Here is a 12,825-nt window from a genome sequence, read left to right on the forward strand (position 1 = left end):
GCACCGCGCCGCCCTTTATAGGCCGCCGCCGGCCCCGCCCCGCCCTCAAGGCCCCGCCCCAAGGCCCCGCCCCGGGCCCGTCCCGCGCACGTGGAGCGCTGGGCGCCTCGCCCTCCCGGCTGGCTCCGGCGTTCCCCCCGCCCCTGTCCGCGGCGACCCGGAGCGCGCACGCGGGGACCCCGCTGCTCTTGGCGGAGCGGGCGCTGCCGCAGGGCCGGCCTGCAGCACGGGATGGGCGGGTTTTGGGTGCCTTTGGGGCTCAGAGGAGGCCTGCCTGCCCCCTAGAGGGAGCCCACTGTGCTGCCGGCTTCTGTCCCAGAGGTGTTAGGATCCCGCGCCGTCTGCTCACCCCGGGGGACCTCGGAGGTATGAAGTGATCAGAACCCCTCCTGGGGGAAGCCCAAGGTCCAGGGAGGGCCTGGGGTGCGGAATCTCAGGGCTGAGTGAGCGAGAGCTCAGAGAAGAGAAGAAGAGGGAAGTGCTGAGGCCACATCTGAGCTCCTTCCTACGCTCCGAAGTCCCCACTTTCCCCCAAGGGGCGCCTCCTTGTCCAAGAGCAGCATTCAGGGGCACACAACTTTGAGAAGCAGCGACACAGGTTCTGGGAAACCAAGAAATCTGCAGAAGCTCAGTTACATTAACAGAATTGCCCCCCCCAGGGGGGTCCCTGAAGGAGCACCATGAGAACCCCTGACCCCAAATCTACCCCGAAAATCCAAAGGCAAGCTGCTGAGGGGAAGGAGTTTTTGACGTGTTCTGGAAGAGCTCCTAGGAAGGGCAGCCAGGACACCAGTGGTCAGAATCAGAGGAGGAAATGCACTGCAACCAGGCATCCTGGGCCTGGAAACAGGAAGGACTCAGACATGCTTGTGGACGAAACTGGCAGCTGAACAGGGGAAGAATCTCGAATCCCATCTCAAGGGGAGCTTAGCCAAGGCATGCCATTTGGACCTTCCTCATCAACCCACCCCCGCCCCCAACGTGCCAGCCCTTCACGGCAGTGTGCCAGCCAAACAAAATCTCGGCAGCCCAAAGGCCCCACAACACAAATATTAGCTTGCAAGATGTCTAAGTTGGTGGCTTAGGGGGAATCAAAACCAACCCCTCCACTCCTGTCCTTTCAGAGGCCACTGCTTGGCAGACCAGATTACCCAAGTCCGAGCAAACCTCCGAGTCTATCAGGTGCTGTGCTGAGTGAGCATCCAGTGTGCAAAGTATTTAATAGAGAAGGTGCCATTACTATTGTAGACGAGGAAACTGAGGTTTAGCAGAGCAATGGAACTTGTCTGACCAGCAAGTGGGCTGGAACCCCATCCTTCTCACCCTGAACCCACATGTACTTGTGGTCATTCTGCCACCCTCTTCCTGTGGTTTATTTACCTCTAGACAGTTAAGCAGCGAAGACTTTTTGACCATCTCAGGATACACTTCGGTTTCAGGTGGAAGGAAGTCATTTAGCAATGCTCCAAGGGAACATGCCAAGCCCCTCCACCTGGGATTCCCACAGCTGACACCTGCAGGTGTGTCCTTGTGCTGGCCACTGCGCTGGGCTCCAGGCCGGTGACAGCGAGTGCCTCTTCCAGACACAGAGAGGCGATCAATAATTGCACATAAGAGTGTGAAATTAACAATGCCGATAAGCCAAGAGCCCTAAGGGCCAGAGAGCTGGTCAGAAGGAACCAGAACTAACAAGGGAGGAGGAAGGAACAGCTTGTGCATGTGGAATGCTGGTGCCTCCCTCTGGGGGCTCCTGGGAAGTGGCCAGAGACAATAGCTGGGAGGTGACAACACCCCAGGAGCGCTTCCACGCCCCCGCGGCTTTTAGGCACCTTCGTCTGTTTCTACTTGGTTTTCAGATGAAACCGTCCTAGATTTCCAAGGGCAAACTTGCTTTGATTTCCCTGATGCAACTCCTAAAACTCCTTACAGAACTCCGTGACTCTAAAAACCTTAGCCACAAGCACCACCTACTGGTGGAGTGACAGTGGAGCTTCTTGTCCCAGGCAGGTTCAAACCAGCCTTTCCAGCACTAGCCAGTAATTTGTTTAAAAGTTGTGCTATTTATTCTTACGAGGGTTGCTGGAGAATAACTCGGGCATTTCTATCAGGGAAGCTTGGGAGTTTCCGTCAAAAGCCTTAAAACCATGGATCCCATTTGACCAGTAATTCCACTTCTAGAAATTTCTCTAAGGAAATAAGGAGCCAGCGGAGTTTTGGCTACATGGTTGTTTATTGTAGTTTTAAAACATAGTAGCCAACAGGAAATAACCAAAGGTCTGGCACATCAGCTTTGGTAAATGTTGCTATAGCCACAGGGTAGAAAACAATGTAACCATAAAAAATCAGGATGTAAAAGAACCTTTTGATAGAGGGTGGAGGATCTTCCAAGGCTCTATCTGGTGGACCCTTGGGTAGTCTGGCTGAGCCAGGACCCCACGTCCATCTGTTGAGACCTGGGAGAGCTGTCCCCCTTGGGGAGGAACAAGCAGTTCCTGTTTCTGTGGTGCAGGATGTAATCTGGCCCCAAGGTCGCTGCCTCTTCCATGGAGGAGCATTTCCCGGGGGCTTCTTGGAGCAGGAGCCTTGGCCTTGGAGAAGCTGAGCCGCCCTCGTGGAGAATTTGTACAAGCTTCAGTGGGGCAGAGCGGTATCTCTGTAGGGTTGTGGACTATTAGCCCTTTGGGGAAGCCACTCTCTCCTGTTTGGGTCTCAGAAACTCTGGGTCCAATCTTGGGAGAGAGAAGCCCGTCACAGGAAGACAGGCTGGATGTTGGGCCAGTGCAGGGGGCCGGGGAGCACGGCGGTTCTTCACAGAGCCATGCCATCAGCACTGCGTTCCGACCATTCTCTCCGTGTTTGTAAATCTGCCGTAGACCATCCTCTGTGGTCCATTAGCAGGTCCTCTCGAAGTGTTTTCTGCCGGCTCTCCCAAACTCTCTTCTGTTATCTCCAAATCTGCAGTGATTTTCAGGTTCCTGATGTCAAAACATGGGCTGTGGGGAGGGGGGTAGGAAATGGGTGAAGGTGGTCAAAAGGCAAAAAGCCCCGGTTTTAAGATGAAGAAGTCCTGGGGGGTCAAATGTATGGCATGGTGACTACAGTTAACAAAACGTATTGTCTGTTTGAAAGTGGCTAAGAGAGACCTTGAAAGTTCTCATCACAAGAAAAAAAATGCCACTGTGTGAGGTGATGGATGGTGAGTGAAGCTACTGCGGTGACCACTTTGTGATATAAACGAATTACATGCCCGAATACACGGTTATCTGTCAGGGAAACCGGGGGGGAAAAGAAGTTGGGAGGGGGATTCCTGGCAGCAGAATAACCATGAGCTCGAGGGTCAGGCTTCCCGAGTTCCCACCTGGGCTCTGCTGCACATCGGCTGGAGGAACTTGGGCAAACCCTGTCCCTCTCTGGGCCTTAGTTCCGCTTTCTATGAAGTAGGACTAAAGGCACCTACTACAAATGAGCGAATGCATGTAAAGCCCTCAGAACAATCTCCTTCCCCAAAAGAACCACTCAGTACACAGCAGCCCCTCGTAGTAGTGGTGTCTCTAAAAGAGCTGGGAAAATGGATGGAATTTACACCAAAATGTTAACAGCGACCATCTGCAGGTTGGGGGGTCAGATGACCTTTCTCTTCTTTATAGTTCTCTACTGTTCCTAAACTTTGTACCATGAACATATACTCTTTACATTGTTAATCTTATGAAGAAGTCCCATTTCACGGATCCCCAAAGTTGAGAGAAACGTAGCCAGTTTGGCCAGAGCACAGGAGTAGCCTCGTGGCTCTGCCTCCTGTTCCAAACCAAAGAGCAGGTGACTCTCCCACCCGGTTTGCGACTTCCCTGGGGAAAGGAGGAGTCTCTGCGGCCTCCCTCCTGCCCCTCTGGCTTGCTCTCAGACTGTTTGTGGGGAGAGACAAACTGAATTTTTGGCCTTGGGAAAGAAAGACTTGGGCTCCTCGCCCAGGGAGAGTTGAGTGGCCTTAAAAAACCTTTAATCAGCAGAAGCAGATTCAGTGTCTTTTACAAACATGACGAGCAAAAGCCATCCGTAGGTGTGCTCCTCTCGAAGCTAGCCTATTGTTCCTGTAGACAAATAACACTCAGCAAGCGCGTGTGCAGAACGCCTTCCTGCCATGCACACAGACCCTGGGCCCTGAGAGGCAGCCCGCTTGCAGGGTTTAAGAGGCTTGCCTCCCACCCTGGGCGGCACTCTGAAAGCTGGTGAAGAATCACGCCCACTCGCGTGCACAGAGGGGCTGTGGCCTAGGCTCCAGAAGCAGGGTCCACACCTGCAGCACAGGGACGGGAGCAGCACCTCCTTCTTACATGGTCTGGGGTCTAAGTGAGACAAGGCGAGCACAGCCCTGCACGGAGCGCCAAACCAGAGAGTTAGCATCCTGGCCTCTCCCACTGGGTTACCCTGTATTATTTCTCTGTCTCCTTGGAAGCAACCACGGTGGCAGCTAGGAGGCGGAGGGCCGGGCCGGGGGAAACGCGACAGGTCTGTTGGCTCTTGCGATGAGCCTTCGCGCTGCTCAGCAGCCGTGGTCTTACCCCCTCCGCAGACCCCAGGGGCACGGCCTGCACATGCAGAGTCCTCCTACGTCCCGGCCCTTCTTTTGAACTCATCCTCTCTCCCAGGAAGAAATGCAGCTGACAGGCCGTCCACGGGCGTGGGAGCCTCCCTGCCTCGGCGGCCGCCCTGCCACATCTGTTCTCAGTCGTGTGGGACGAGAGTTCGTGCTCTTTTCACAGAGCAAGTACTTCTCCTCCTTCTGGAGACTGGTTTTGGAAATCCATTGTTCGTGGTGTTCCACCATCCACGTTTCCCTGTCCGCCCGCTTGAAGAGCTGGGACCGCACTTGGCAATCTCGGTCAAGTTCTGTTTCCCAGCAGGTGTGAGCGCATTGCCATCAGGTACTGACTGTGAACTTGGGCTGGTCTTGAAGATGTTTCATGTGGTTTGGTTCCCGCATCAGCCATTGCCAGACCCTACTAGTCCCGACTGTGGCTGGAGGGACGAGACAGGCAGTGAGCTCAGGGGGCGGCCCAGCCCGGCCTCAGACCCCGGGTGGCCCGTCAGCCGTAGCTGCCACGCCAAGGTGACGTCCTCAGGCAACCATGCCACCTGCTGAGCAAGGAGTCTTCTAGCCACAAATGGGCTTTATCTCAGCTGCTCCTGAGGGCTCCTGGCGGTTTCATTTCCTTCATTGGAAAAGCCCCTGTTCTCGTGGCAGGAAGGGCACATGGCTACCCGCCACAGGCTCTTCAGTTCCCTTCGGAGGCCCAGCAAGTTTTCTGAAGTCCATGTGGTGGAGATGGTGACTGTCTCTGTCAGTCCCAGTAAAACCCAAAGCCCTGGGCATTTCTGAGTGACGGGAGAAGCAAGGAGAGGCCGTAAGTCTAGCTTGCCCACGGGGGGCTCCACTAAGTTGAAAAAAAGAAGAGAGTTTGCTCATGTTTCAGGATCCGGGCTTGTGACGGGCCACTGGGAAGGGTACGCCTTCTGCAGACCTGGCCTTGTCGGTGGGCCCAGGAAGCAGGCCTTGCTCGTTGCTCAGGCCTCCTGTCAGCAGATAGATGGATAAATCCATGTGGCCTCTCTGCACAGGGGACCACCATTCAGCCATAAAAAAGAGTGAGGCACTGACATGCACCACAACGTAGATTAACCAGAAAAACCCTCTGCTCCGGGGAGGAGCTGACGCGCGCTGCTGTGTGGTTTCATCTGTAAGAAACGTCCAGAAAAGGTAAATCTGGGGAGGCAGAAAGTCCGTTAGTGGTTGCTGGGGGCTGGGGCAGGGTGGGGAGTGACAGTAGAGAGACTGGGTTTCTCTCTGGAGCGATGAAATGCTTTGGAACCAACAGCGGTGAAGGTTGCACGGAATGCCATGGAATGGTCCACTTTAAAGTGGCTAATGGCTAATTTTATATTATGTGAATTTTTACCAAAAAAAAAATTAAAAAACCAGGCAGGCCTACAGTCAGAGGCCCTGGGTTCAAATCCCACCTCTGCCACTGTGGTTGATGGGCTGGGAGGAGGGAGGCCACTCAGCTTCCAGAGACTCAGTTTCCCCTTCCAGGAAGTGGGACACCAAGCCCGGTCTCTGGGCGGTGGGAGGGGCCAGCGGCGAAGCCCCCCTTCCCCGTAGTGGGACCAGTGGGTGCCGGGCCGCCACCCTCCGCCCTCCACTTCCTTTCCCAGAGGAGGATGAGCTGGAAGGTGCGTCAGAGGAGACGTGGAGAGGATGGTGGTCTCAGCGCTGCACTTGCCACTATCTCATGGTGAGCGGTGGTCACCGTCCCCACGTGGTCACTGTCTGGGCATGGTCTCGGGGCAGGAATGTCTGGGTCACGCAGCCGACGAGCCCCTGGAATGAGTTCATTTTGCTTTCTTCTCTGTGCCCCCCAGCCCCCAGCTCACCCATAGTGACAGCAGACCCCCTAGAGCTCCCAACCAGCACCCACCCTCCTCTGAGAACAGACCCCCTATCCCCTTTCCCCCAAGACCTGGGCCAGGTGATGTTAACAGCCCTGTCAGTTTCCGGCCACAGAAATTGCCCCTTGGCACTGACCACCCACACCAGCGGGACAGGACTCAGGGTTCTCCTGGCCTTTTCTCCAGAGGCCTGGAGTGACCAGCCAGAGGACCAGCCACCGAGGGCTCCGTTCTGGGGGCATTCCACAGGAGCCCCAGAGCAGCCTGGGCTCCCCCACAGCCCACGGGGCTGCCCTGCCCGCCAAGGGTCTGACCATCTTCCTCCACTCACCATTTTGCCCTTTACAGGTTCCAGAAATGAGTGGGAAATACACGAAAAGCGCAGCTCTCACAGCTGAAAACGCCCACAGAGCCCGGAGCAGGGCTGCGAGGCCTTCAGCTGCGAGGTCTGCCTGTCTGCCCGAGGCTGTCCCTGCCCCCAGCCTTCCAGGCCAGCTGAGGACAACTCTGTCCCCCGAGAGGCGGCACCAGAGGCCTCAGCTTTACCCTCGATGCCTTCTCTCAGCCCCGGCCGGGAGGGCTGGGAGTCACCCTGCAGACGTCTCTGCAGCCAGCACTTGCCAGCCCAGCTGCCAGCGCGGTTCTGCCCGGCATGGTTTGCCCATTGCCCCGTGTCTCCCCTCTCCGAGAACCTGAGATGTGCTGTGGCTGTCCCCACTCCTTCGGGCAAAGCCCCAACCTGTATGTGGCCCCCAAGCCCACTCTGGATGCAGTCCCCTCTGATCAGATCTCTGAGCTCCTCTCCTGCCGCTTTGCCCTGTGCTCGCTTTATCCTGGCCCCGCCAGTCCCTCTGCTGCTCCTGAACTTTCCAGAACCATCCCCGGTACCTTCACGCCTCGCCCCTCACCTCCTGTAGGCCCACTCTGAGCCGGCACCTGGCCTCTGCCCTCATTTTGCTTTCCCCGGGGTCCTAGTCACCTCCAGCGTGTCCTGCACTTGCTTGTTCCGTCTGCCGCGCCTGGACCGTCTCTCCTGCTGAGGCAAGCGCCCCCGGACGTGGGGGGGGGGTCCCAGGCTGCTTGTTGTCTGGGTCACTGATGCTCCGCAATTGCCTCACACCCTCACTGGCACACACTGGCAGGCGGTGTTCGATCAACTGTGATGTTCAGTTGGGGTGAAGCTGTGTGTTTCATTAAGGAATGACGAAACAAATCAAAGAATGTGCAAAGCGCATCCATGCGCAAAGCCTGAATGTCACGCCTCTTTTTGGAGTCTGCACCTTTGATTTGCATTTATGTGTTCAGGGACCCAGAACAGCTGTAGGATGGCCTCCTCTGGATTTCCAGAATTCAGTAAAAAGGATCAGAAGATTTCACTTTGCTTATAAATAAATCCCCTATTTCAATGTCACGAAAGAAAAACAAAACTCCCAAAGTGACACAGGAAATACTGACAGAATAATCTTGACACTGAAAAAATACACTGTCTTTATCTTCAGTGTTGCAGTTGGTGAGCGTATCTTAAGGATGGCGGAAACACAAGATTGTTCTTCCCTGTTGACGTACATTTTAGCATTTCCATGCACGTGGGAGCCAACCCAGCCTGTGTGTGTGAGGAAACCTGGGGACGAACGGACTCTCAGGTCGGACTTGTGCCCACTGGCCCTGGACCACGAGGAGCGCTCGGCCTGCATCCCCCACCCCATGTTCAGCGGTATCCGGGCCCACAGCTCTTGTCATTCTGTAGACACTCTGTTGTGCAGAGCCGCTCACATGGGCTCCTATGTCCTTCCTCTCAGCTTCCGGTGCAGAGGCCCAGGGGAGAACGCCGCACACCCCAGGGTAGGGGCGGGGGTCAGAGCTGTGAAGGCAGATCTTGGGAGCTGAGAGTTCAGGTCTGTACCTCAGAAGCGTCCCGGTAACCTTGTTCACTAATGTGCATAGTCCTGCTGTCGCGAGGGCTGCACACAGTGCCCGCTCTCCGCCTTCTCTGCACTGAGCCGTGCCCCGTCCGCACCGGCCCCGCGCCTGCTCCACTCTGCTTCCTTTCTCTGGACTTCCCAAATTATGAGCATCAGATCCAAGACCAGAGGTGAGTATTTGACTATGTCACCTGAGGCATCTAACCCTTGGCCTTGCTTCCATCTGCGTGCTGATACGTCACGGTCACGCGCCTTGGAAGAACACGACGCCCGAGGTCTCCGCATCCTGTGGGCGACGTGTGAGCACGTGAGAATGCACATCGGCAGGCGGTGCGCAGCACCCAGGGCGGGGTGACTGCTGGCTTACAGGAGGAACGTGTTGCAGAAGAGGAGGCTTTGGGCTGAGCCTGAAAGAAGTCCAGGAGCACAGCAGCGGGGGGGGGGCATTTGAGGGAGGGGGAACAGCACGTCAAGGTGCCGAGGCAGAGCACGCACCACTGACGGGGCAGCCAGCAGCACCCGGCTGTAGGAGCGGGGGCACCGCTGTCAGTTTCTGCTAAACGGGTATTTACTCAGTGCCGTGAGCAAGCGAGCAGGTGAGGATACACCCTCCTGGCCGCACGGCAGGGAGGCTGTGCTCTGGGTCAGGCTGCGGAGGAGGGGGACAATGGGCGATGCAACCCAAGCAACAAGGGCCCTGCGTGCAGAGGCCGACGTGAAGGGAGCGTGGGGGTCCAGGTCACGCAGGAAGAGGCACATGCTTAACTCCAAGGGTAATGGGAGCCTAGGCTTTACACAGGGAAGCAGAACGGTCCTGCTGACACCCCCCAAATCTCTGCACCGTCGAGAGAAGAATGGATCAGGTGGAGATGGGGCGCCGCTGGAAGGAAAGCACGAAACCAGAGGGCTGGAGGTACAATTCAGGCTGGAGATGTGGCAGCCTGGGGGCTGTGGAAATGCAGAGAATGGAGAACAGGAGTGGGGGTGGGACACCTGGCAGGGAGGGGTGTCACCCACAGGACCCACTGATGCCTGGAATGCAGGAATAAGGGGCAGGGAGCTCCGGGCGGCTCCCCGAGGCTGGCCTTAGTGCGTGGACCGAGGCCTTTCCCGAGGCCAGACAGGCCCTGCAGATGAGGCACCCCGTTGTCGCCGGGGCACAGCTGTTCACCAGGCGCAGTCTGGGGGATCCAGGAGAGGAGGAGCAGGTGGCAGGCAGGTGAGAGAGTGGGGTGACCAGGGCCCCCGGGGACGGCCGTCGGGGGGTCCAGGGTGGGAAGGGCCCGGATCCCTGTTTGGCACAGGATGGACGAGGGTGGTGGGCGGGGCACACACTTGGACTTTCACAAAAACAGAAAATAACATAAAAGCAAAGGGAATAAGCTTTGAAGTTGATTGTTCGGGCCAGGAGTCCTACAAAACAATCCACAGCCACCGTCACATCACAGGACGCACCCCGTGGACCCACAGACCTCGCCCCCGGGGTCTGGCCGCCACTCAGGACAGGGAGCGGCCCTGCTCGTGTCTGTTTTCTGTTCCGTGGCTTTGAGAGCCACGTCTTTCCTCTCCGTGTGTTTATGGTTTCTCTGTGTCCAGGCTTGGTGTGGTTCCCAGGAGACGCACAGCGTCCCAGGGCTCACGCCAGATTTTAAAAATAACCTACAAAGCAGAACATCCACCAGGAGACGAAGACTGCGGGGCACACGGAGGAAAGCCCTCCGTCGCTGTGAAAGCGGAGGTGAAGGCATCCCCTGCTCTTGGGGTTCTGGCTGGGACGCACTCTCTCCGTGCGGTGGGGGGAGCTGGGCTCAGGGCCCCACGGTCCTCTCTCCTCCTTGAAGGCCCCTGTCATGGCCTTTGTCTGTTCCCAAGGCCCTGTGCAAGCAGGCAGCTGCCACGTGGCTGCTCTCTCTCCCCACAAGCCCTGACTGGGAGCCCCCCTCCGGTCACTGGCCTTCCTTCCACATCTGAGAACAGCAGCCTCACAGGCTGCAGGGCGTCTGAGCAGGTGCCTTGTTGGGCGGCGTTTCCATCAAAATGTAACTGCAGGTCATTATTCAACTTCTCACGAAAGTGTGACGTTCAGGACTTGGTCGTTTTGCCTTGAGCTACCTCTTTCCCTTAATTTAATAGCACACATCAGGGAGGCAGGAGCCAAGGCGGTGGGGCCCTGGGAGGACGGCCCGTAACCTGGAAATGGGTGCTCTGGGCTCTGCCTCTTCCGGGGCAGTGTCTCCACCTTTCCTGGGAGCCTGGTTTCCATGTTACTACCTGGGGGTGAGGGCACAGACCTTTCATAGAACTTGTTATGACAAATGTAAGTGGAACAGCTGTGGCCTCCATCCCAGCCACACCGTCCAGTCGCCTGGGGAGATTTTAAAACCCTGACCCTCAGCTCCAGGGGCCAGGGCTGGGCCCCCACGTGCTTCAGACACACAGTGGGGCTGAGGGCTGCTGAACGTCTGTGGGAGTGCTGAGCCCAGGGCCCGGCGGGGGAGCCTGTCCCCCGTGTCACTGGTGGTGGTGGCAGCCCTTCGTTGGGTAAACTCCTCTCAATTAGCCATTGCAACAGGGCGGGGACGTCAGCTCAGAAGCTCCACAGAAATGTGTCTTTCTTGATCTTTTCCTTTTCCAACATCTATTTTGACTCCTTGAAGCCGGTCTGCTTTTACCGACATCATCACTAAACCTGATCCTTTTTTAAAAAGAGCCAAAACATGTTTATTTTACACCGAATTTGTTGAGGACGAATGACCTGTGTCCTGCCTCACTAAACGGAGTCCACTTTCCTTGGTGGTGCCAGTGACCTGGGGGCAGGGACTCCGCAAGGCCCTCGGGGCTGACGAAGGGCCTGCCCCGAGTGAGCCGCGGTCCCTGACGGGTCTTCCCGCCGCGCCCTGGACAGAGCGCCCAGCCCTCCCAGCCCCGCCCTGCTCCCTGGAAGCACGTGAGCGGGACCCCAGGCGGCCTCGTGTCTGTGTGCAGAGCTCAGGAACCTCTGCTTTCAAGGGGCAGAAGAGCGTCTCTCTAAACGTCATGCACGTCACACCGCGTGCGCCCGGGGCTCTCACAGACGCACCAACCCACGCACGCTGGGCCAGGACGGAGAGGCGGTGTCCAACGTGACGGCCACCAGCCTGTCGCATGCAACCTTCCAACTTACTCAGCTGGAAGTGTGTACAGGTGAAATTCTGTGCCTCCATCTCACTGACCATGTTTCAAGCGCCCAGTGGCTGTGTGTGCCCAAGGGCTGTCTTGCAGGGCAGCTCCGGAACATTCCATGTCACAGGAAACGTCCACACCCTGACCCCAGGACCTGTAGACGCGTGACCTTAGATGGCCAGGGCACTTGCAGGTGTCGTGGCGTTAAGAATCGTGAGAAAGGAGAGGGCCTGGCGGATCCGCTGGGCCCCGAGTCGTCACGGGTCCTCATGAGGCAGGAGCTTCCCAGCGTGGCCTTTCTTCACAGTGGCCACAGGAAACTCTCCTTATGGGCTAAAAACCCCCTCACCTGACACTCAGGAACGGCTACATTTCCCCAAAAGACAAGAAATCCTTTGGCGTCCAAAGCAGACTCTGAAAGATCTCCCTCGCCGCTGGACACCATCGGTCTGTGGTGGCTGCGGCCGTCCACCCGGCCTGTGCTCTGCACCCAGCCAGACCGCCATGCCCCAGCCGCCACCAAAGCCCCCATGCTCTTGTCTTGTGGCGAAGCAGAAATGACGCCGTGTCCCGCGTGCGCCTGTCGCGCTGCCTTGGACCGAGCGTTGTTCGGCACCCGCGCTGGGGAGCGGCCGCACCTTCTCAGGAGCAGGTGTGTGAGGAAGCTTGGCGCGCCGGTCTCTGTAGCAGGCGCCGGAACCCCGAGCGGCCCAAAGCCAGACTGTAAACTGTTGATTCCCTAGGAAGCTCTGTGATTGGAGAGGAAAAGGCAAACCTCTGCCAAAATGAACCACACCCAGAACACGGTCCCTTTGATTTGAGGTGTTACTTGCAGACTGTCAGTCTCCTTATCGCCCCAGGTGAAGCGGCGCTTATCCCGTCCCTGGGGGGCCGGCGGCGTTTGCTTCGTTTCTGGGCTGTTTTTCGCTGTTTATGTGACAGGCAGGTAACGGTGGAAGATAACGCGGGGAGGTGGCTTGTAGAGCCGCACCCCTGCCCCAGGGAGTCGTTTCAAGGCCACAAAAATAAAAACACTGTTATCACTTGGGCTATTATTCAACCTGACAAAGGGAGGAAATCCTGACACCTGATACCACGTGGACGAACCTTGAGGACTCAGCGAAATTAGCTGGAGAAAGAGACATAGTGTGCGGTTGCACTCACATGAGGTCCCTAGAGCAGCCACTACTCAGAGACAGAAAGTAGGACGGTGGGCGCGGGGGCCGGGGGCCGGGGGCCGGAGAGTGCGCGTGTCGGGGGGACAGAGCCCCAGTTTTGCAAGATGGGAAGAGCCGTG

Source organism: Vicugna pacos, chromosome 21 (assembly GCF_048564905.1).
Source record: "Vicugna pacos chromosome 21, VicPac4, whole genome shotgun sequence".
NCBI lineage: Eukaryota > Metazoa > Chordata > Mammalia > Artiodactyla > Camelidae > Vicugna > Vicugna pacos.